Source organism: Triticum aestivum, chromosome 4B (assembly GCF_018294505.1).
Source record: "Triticum aestivum cultivar Chinese Spring chromosome 4B, IWGSC CS RefSeq v2.1, whole genome shotgun sequence".
NCBI lineage: Eukaryota > Viridiplantae > Streptophyta > Magnoliopsida > Poales > Poaceae > Triticum > Triticum aestivum.
Genome location: NC_057804.1, coordinates 486048372 through 486056875, shown reverse-complemented (window position 1 = coordinate 486056875; position 8504 = coordinate 486048372).

The window sequence follows — 8504 nt, the reverse complement described above, 5'->3', positions numbered from 1 at the left end:
TCTCTTTGCAGGGAACCGTGATGATTCCGCCACTTCTTGGAAACTTGAGGACGTTGTAGCCATGGTGGGTCACTGCCATGAACTTGGCCAGGACTGGATACCCAAGGATGGCATTGTATGGCAGGTGGATGTGGGCGACGTCAAAGTCGATGAGCTCAGTGCGGTAGTTGTCGTGCTGTCCGAAGGTGACAGGAAGGCGGACCTGCCCTATCGGGGTGGTGGAACCGTCAATAACTCCTGAGAAAGGCTTGGTAGGTCGGAGCTAATCGTATGGCACTTGAAGGGTGTCGAACATCTCGACAGACAGGACGTTAACCCTACGCCACCATCGATGAGGGTCTTGGTGACTTGCATGTTGCTGATGACTGGGGAACAGAGCATTGGGAGGACGCCAGCAGTAGCCGCGCACTTGAGTTGATCTGCCCAACTGAAGGTGATGGTGCACTTGGACCATCTAAGCGGGTGCGTGGCCTCGATCTTGGGGAGAACTGCATTCACTTTGCGAGAAAACTACTTGAAGATGCACTGAGTGGCTGGGGCCTGAGCTCCACCCAAGATGCAAGCGATAGGCCATGGCTCCTGGAAGCCCCCAGCCCCCTCGTCCTGATGATGGTCGTCATTCCTTCTTGGCAGTGGGGTAGCGATGGAAGGCCTGCTTTACCCTGCGGGCGGTCCTTGCGAGGCTAATCCCTCCAGGCGCCCTCACGAGGCTGGTCCCTCCAGGCGCCCTCGCGAGGCTGGTCCTGCCAGCGATCCTCACGAGGTCGGTCACGCCACTCCTGGCGAGGGCCATGGTCATCCCATTGTCCTCCGCCACGTCCTCCTCCTCGGCTTTAGCCCCGGTCATTGTGCTCGGGGCGTCGACCGAAGTGTCCTTCTCGAATGGCCCTCAGCTCCCGGCAGTCGTTGGTGTTGTGGGTGTGGAGGTTGTGGTAGGCGTAGAACGGTCGGCTGCCCTTGGACAACTCCGGCTGGTCCCTACCGTGCATCGTGTCTGGCTCCTCCACAAGGACGACCAGTCCCTTGCGCTTAACATCATTGGCCTTGGTCTTCTTTTCTTCTGGGTCAGCAGTTGGGAGTTCGAGGAGGGAGAGGCGTCCCTCCTTAGCTCTTGCACACTTGGTCGCCAGGTTGAACATCTCCAGGGAAGTGCACAGCTCCTCGTGGATGGCGAGCTCCTCCTTCATCTTGACGTCACGGATGCCATCAGAAGACACTGAGATGATGGCCTCGTCCGTCACCTTGGGGATCTTGAGGCGGACGATATTGAAGCGTCGGATGTATTTCTACAGGGTCTCCCTAGGCTGCTGCTTGATGCGGCGCAGGTCACCCGCGGCCGGGGGGGGGGGGGGGCGGTCACGAGTTCCCTGGAAGGTGCCGTCGTAGAGCTGCAAGAACTCTGCGGAGTCGGGGGTGCCGTCGTAGCAAGGAGGCAGGTCCGGCTTGAACTTGCCCGGTCAGGCGATGCTATGCAGCTCGGGGGTGAAGGCGCGGCAGCCTACTGTGGTCACCGGGGTCCTTTGCTGACGCTGGGCTTGCTCTTGATGGCACTCGCGCATCGCCGCCAGAGGCAGTACGCGATTTTGTCGTGCTGGTTCAGGAATCACGGGGGCGCCTTCTTGAAGCCAAGGGATCTCTTGATAGCTTCCTTCTCCTCACGCGGGCGCTGGACGCGGCGGGTCACGTCTAGGGGCCACACGCCTTGGTGCCAGGGCACCATCTTGGGGATGAGGTGGTGGAGGCGCTCCTTGAGCCACACCGCCCATACTCGGCGGAGGGTGGTGCAACGAGAGGTACGGCGCGGGAAAGTCCCATGCGGCGCTGACGATCTCGGTGATGTGAGCGAGTCACTTCTTGTAGAGGTCGTTGACGGGGCAGTAACGCAGGAGCTCGCGTGCCGTAAGCAGCACAGCCTGTGCGTCCGTGGGAGCGCGACGAGCGTGGTATGACGAACCGGCTGGAGTCAGCGACGGAGTGGCGGTGCGGCCATCCCGCCACACCAAGGGGTGCAGTGAGGATGCTTGCTGCTCGTTCCCCGCCGGGCCGGTGGCAGCATTGGGGGCAGGCGACGGAGAACGACAGGGAGGCCCTCCGACAGGAGCCGTCTGGGCGACGCGAGCGGCAAGAGCGGCCCGACACTTAGCGCGGGCTCGGCAAACGTCGGACATGGATGCGTCGTAGCGATGGGACGCGGATCAACGAAAGGAAGACTTCAGCACACCCCTAGCTGGCGCGCCAAAATGTCGGATATTTTGGGTTCCGGCAAAACCCTTAAGGCTCGAACACTGGGGTGCGCACGAAGATTTCCCCCTACCGAACCTCGCCCTAAGCCTTGTCGTTTTCCCTAAGTTTATCTAGATGAATTCGCCGCACAAGAGACACAAGATTTATACTAGTTCAGGCCACCGTTGTGGTGTAATACCCTACTCTAGTGTGGTGTTGGTGGATTGCCTCTTGGGCTGATGATGAACAGTACAAGTGGAAGTACAGCCTCCTGAGGCAACGTGTTCTTGTGTTTGGTGGGTGGTTGTGCTCAAGGTCCGATCCTTTGCCTTGGTGGTGGCTAGCCCTATTTATAGAGGCCTTGGTCCTCTTCCCAAATATTGAGCGGGAAGGGATCCAACAACGGCCAATTCAAAAGGGGACAGCTAGTACAAGCTATCTTGACTAAAGGTGGTCTTCGCCTGTCAAAGGCTCTGATGGTGACTCTGTCTTGGGCTCCACGGTGACCTCTGTCCTGCCGTCCTGCTAGTCTTGGTCTTGTTGCACCGATATGGAAACCTTTGCCTGATGCCTCGGTACTCCACGCCTGCGCTTGCCCCCTTAGCACCAAAGGTGAAATGAGGACACTGCGTGCTGGCGCCCGCCTGGCCTTGGTCGTCATGGCTTGCGACACGGGAACCTTGCGAGGTACCCTTTGCCTTGATCTCTCCGCCTCCCTCGCAAGCCTGCCTGGTGAGGCCGCTCCTGAGGAGGCCTTGTGTCGTCCGCCCCGCGAGGCTTGGCCCCTCGCGAGGGTCTTGAGTGTTTGGTTGATGAAGACGGGACATACTGGGCCACTGGCGGAGCCACGCCGCGGGCCGCAGGCAGGCAACATACATCTCATAAAAATATCGAACGAATACCAAATTCACATGACTACTTATAACAAGAGTTCTCCCATGTCCTCAAGAACAAACATAACTACTCACAATTCATATTCATGTTCATAATCAGAGGGGTATTAATATGCATTAAGGATCTGAACATATGATCTTCCAACAAAACCAACTAGCATCAACTACAAGGAGTAATCAACACTACTAGCAACCCACATGTACCATTCTATTGTTTTGAGACAAAGATCGGATACAAGAGGTGAACTAGGGTTTGAGAGGAGATGGTACTGGTGAAGATGTTGATGGAGATTGATCCCCTCTCGATGAGAGGATCGATGGTGATGATGATGGCGATGGCTTCCCCCTCCCGGAGGGATGTTTCCCCGGCAGAACAGCTCCGCCGGAGCCCTAGATTGGTTCTGCCTAGGTTCCGCCTCGAGACGGCGGCGCTTCGTCCCGAAAGCTCCCTTATGATTTCTCAGGGAAAAAGACATGATATAGCAGAAGATGGGCATTGGGGGCCTGCCAGGTGGCCCACGAGGCAGGGGGCACGCCCTCCACCCTCGTGGCTGGTGGGTGGCCCCCTCTAGTGCTTTCTTCGCCCAATATTTTTAATATATTCCAAAACTAACTTTCGTGGATTTTCAGGACTTTTGGAGTTGTGCAGAATATGTCACTAATATTTGCTCGTTTCCCAGTCCAAAATTCTAGCTGCCGGCATTCTCCCTCTTCATGTAAACCTTATTAAATAAGAGAGAAAAGGCATTTGTATTGTGACATAATGTGTAGTAACAGCCTATAATGCAATAAATATCAATATAAAAGCATGATGCAAAATGGACGTATCAAGGGCCTTCCCACTTCGGCATCAACTTGTTTGTACCCTTGGCCAACTGAACGCGCCTAAGGACAAGGTCGCCTTCCTCAAAATGCCGGGCTTGAACCCTGCGGCTGTGATAGCGACGCAGGGCTTGCTGATAGCATGCAACATGTGTAGCAGCCCGATGACGGTTCTCCTAGAGTAGCACAACATCGTCACGCCAGTGCTGATCTTGCGCTACTTCATCATAGGCAAGCACTCAAGGCGACTCGTAACTGAGTTCCGTGGGGACATGTGACGCCCCGGATAATTAAGCTACAGTAATCCCACATTAACGATGCCATGTCACCTCGGTTATTGTTGCTAATCTCGCGTTAGTTCGAAACCGATTATAATTCAAAATTCAAAATCAAGCAAACAATAAAAGTTTTCAAATATTAAAACAAAAATCATCAATAAATTGTAGATAATTTAGAGGTTATGATAAAATTGTAAACAACATTATTGAAATTTGATAAGTGACTTAAACAACCTCAAACAGTGGCTGAAAACATTATTTAATATCCTTTTTATTAATACAAAAGAAATATGAAATGATATTTACCCCAAACTAGTTTTTGGTGGTAGGATATATTGTGCCGTGATTTGTGGGCCAGCTCTCATATTTTACAAAACTCATTTGGTGCCCAAACAATTAGCCAAAACAGAAAAAACTAAGAAATAGTAAAACAAAACAAAACAAACAAAAAAGAGAGGAAAAGAGAAACCCCCCTCCCACTGGGCTTTGGCCCAGCTGGCGTGCCAATTTGGGCCAAGGCCCACCCCACTCCCCATATCACCCCAGACCCAAACCACAATCTCCCCGACCACCACTTCCCCCCTCGCTCCGGACCTGGATCTGGAGGAGCCCGATCCCTTCGCCCTCGCTCGACGCCCGACGTTGCCCCACTGCTGGACCTCGCCGGAGGCCACCTCGCCAGACGCCATCATCGGACTGCCTCCTCGTCTCCTGGTCGTCTCCACCCTCCTCCCCGCTCCCCGTTGCCCCGTACCCTACCACCCACCGTGAGCCTCGCTCCATACCCTCTCCATCTTGTGACCCCACCTACCCGCGCTACGCGCGCGCTCGCACTCGTCACCGCAGCCCTCGCACCGGCCATCGCCCCGCGCTCCTGGCCACCATGCTGTCCGCGCCCACCGGTGTCGTCCGGCTTCTGCGCCCACGGTAACCCCTGACACCGCGCGCCCGTTGGCCATCCATCGTGCGGCTCTGCCGCAGCCACCTCCCCCGCCCAGCATCGCCGCCGCTCGGCCTTCCCGCGCCCGTCGTTGCCCGACCGGCCGCACCGCTGCTGCTCCACGCGGTGCCCGCCCGTTGCCTCGTTTGCCTCCCGCTGCTGCTAGCATCGGCGGCAACCTCTGCCCGCAACCGCACGCACCGCTCTGCCCCTGGCCTCGCCGCCGAGCGCCTCCCCATACCACCACCACCTCTTGTCGTTCCCTCGCGCGTGCCACGCTGCAGCCTCGTCCCCACACCACGCATGGGCCGTGTGCCCCGCTCACGCCCCTGGCCGTGCTCCGGCACCACTGCGCGTTGCTCGCCCTCCGCCTAGCTCCGCCATGGCCTCCTCCTTCAACCTCCCCTCCCCGCGCTCACCACCGGCAGCCGCTCGCCGTGCCTGCCTCCTGCCGCCGGCGCCTGTTGCCGCACTGCCTTGCTCCAGCCTGTCGTGGCCGATGCTCCCCTCACCTGGTGGCCTGGTGTGCGGGCACCCCCTTTGCCCGCACCCGTTAGCGCCCATGCCCGCTATGGCCCCCAGGCCTATGACAAACGGACCCCATGCCCAGAATGAAAAAACAGGAAATAAATAAATAATAATTAAAAATAATTAAAAAAACTAAAATATTAATTAATTAATTAAAGAATTAATTAACTTAATGAGTCCTGATTAGATTAGCAGAGTATGACATGCGGGACCCATACGTCAGTTTGACCCAGTCAGCATACACTATTTTGGATAATGTTGATTTAAAATAATTAAATAAATTCTAAAAATGATTTAAAAACTTTAAAAATTAATATAAAATAATCCGTAACTCGGATGAAAATACATTGTACATAAAAGTTACTTAGAACGACGAGACGAATCCGAATACGTGGTGCGTTTGTTAGCCACATGTCCCTAGCATAGCCAACATGCAACACTCCCCCTCTGGTTCATCTGTCTGAAAACGCGAAACACTAGGAATACTTTCCCGTATGTTTTCCCCTTCGCCGCTCATTGTCATGTCAAGCATCGTCATGCTTATGTTGGAATTGTATTTATTGTTTATTCCCCTCTTCTCTTCGATAGACTACGAGACCGATGTTGCTGCTGCCCAGTTCGACTACGGAGTTGACGACCCCTCCTTCTTGCCAGAGCAACCAGGCAAGCCCCCCCTTGATCACCAAATATCGCCTATTCTTTCCTCTACTGCTTGCATTAGAGTAGTGTAGCATGTTCCTATTCGGTTAATCCTATTCTATTGCATTGCCTCTCATTGTTTCTATAGTTGTTGATACCTTACCCACAATCCTAAATGCTTAGTATAGGATGCTAGTTTACCATTAGTGGCCCTACATTCTTGTCAGTCTGCCTTGCTATACTATCGGGCCGTGATCACTCAGGGTGATCACGGGTTTATACTATACATACATGCATACTATGCAGATGGCGACTAAAGTCGGGTCGGATCATTGAGTACCCGCTGTTGATTCATGGATTGGGGGCTGAAAGGACATACTTTCTAAATGGCCCGCTGAGTGGATCTTTTTGGCGGAGCGACAGGGCAGGTTGCGACCACCTAGGAGAGAGGTGGGCCTGGCCCTGGTCGGCGTCCGCAGTTACTTCATAATAACATGCTTAACGAGACCTTGGTATTTGATCTGAGTCTGGCCACTGGCCTATATGCACTAACCAACTACGCGGGAACAGTTATGGGCACTCAACGTCGTGGTATCAGCCGAAGACTTCTTGACATCAGCGACTGAGTGGCGCGCGCCGGGTTGGACTGGAACGCCTGCCCTTGTATAACGGAGTCTAGGTCTGCTCACCGGCCGCATTTGCAACGTGCAGGTGTGCAATGGGCGATGGGCCCAGACCCCTGCGCGCATATGATTTAGACCGGTGTGCTGACCTCTCTGTTGTGCCTAGGTGGGGCTACGATGTGTTGATCTTCCGAGGCCGGGCATGACCCAGGAAAGTGTGTCCGGCTAGAGGGATCGAGCGTGTTGGGTTATGTGGTGCACCCCTCCTGGGAAGATTATCTATTCGAATAGTCGTGTCCCGCGGTAAAAGGACGACCTAGAGTTGTACCTTGACCTTATGACAACAAGATCCGGATACTTAATAGAACACACCCACACAAGTTCTAGAGAAATCCGGTGATCGCTTTCCCATAGGGCGATGATGGGAGGATCGCCGGGTAGGCTTATGCTATGCGATACTACTTGGAGGACTTCAATCTACTCTCTTCTACATGCTGCAAGACGGAGGCTGCAAGAAGCGTAGTCTTCGATGGGACTAGCTATCCCCCTCTTATTCTAGCATTCTGCAGTTCAGTCCATCGATATTGCCTCTTTACACATATACCCATGCATATGTAGTGTAGATCCTTGCTTGCGAGTACTTTGGATGAGTACTCACGGTTGCTTTGCTCCCTCTTTTCCCCCATTTCCTCTTCTTCCCGGACGTTGCAACCAGATGTTGGAGACCAAGAGCCAGATGCCACCGTCGACGACGACTCCTACTACCCTGGAGGTGCCTACTACTATGTGCAGGACGCTGACGATGACCAGGAGTAGTTTAGGAGGATCCCACGAAGGAGGCTTGCGCCTCTTTTGATTTGTATCCCAGTTTGTGCTAGCCATCTTATGGCAACTTGTTTAACTTATGTCTGTACTCAGATATTGTTGCTTCCACTGACTCGTTTATGTTTGAGCACTTGTATTCGACCCTCAAGGCCCCTGGTTTGTAATATGATACTTCTATGACTTATTTTATTTTTAGAGTTGTGTTGTGATATCTTCCCGTGAGTCCCTAATCTTGATCATACACATTTGCATGCATGATTAGTGTACGATTAAATCGGGGGCGTCATAAGTTGGTATCAGAGCCGACTGCCTATAGGAATCCCCCTTCCATACTCCTTGGCCGAAGTCGAGTCTAGCCACTACAAAACTTTTACTAACATGGTTGTGTGTCTTATGGGCCCACGTCACCATTTGGGTGGTATTAGGATATTTTATTCCTCGACCTTTACTCTGGGACTCTGATCTCTCCTCTATTTGGGTTAAATGATTTTACTAACACCGACTGTAGGTTCTCGTAACTACTTCCTCCAAGAGAGCCCTCGCTCCACATGATTGCTTAGTGCACCAGAAGATTTCGAAGATACTCTATAATGTTCTCCCGAGACACTTGTGCCCACCGCCCTTACAAACTCCCTAGCACTGTTATATGCTTATGGATAAGTGTATACACCTACCATTCTTACTTTCAATCCCATTGATCCTGTTATTACGAGATACCCCGGAATTCTCTCTA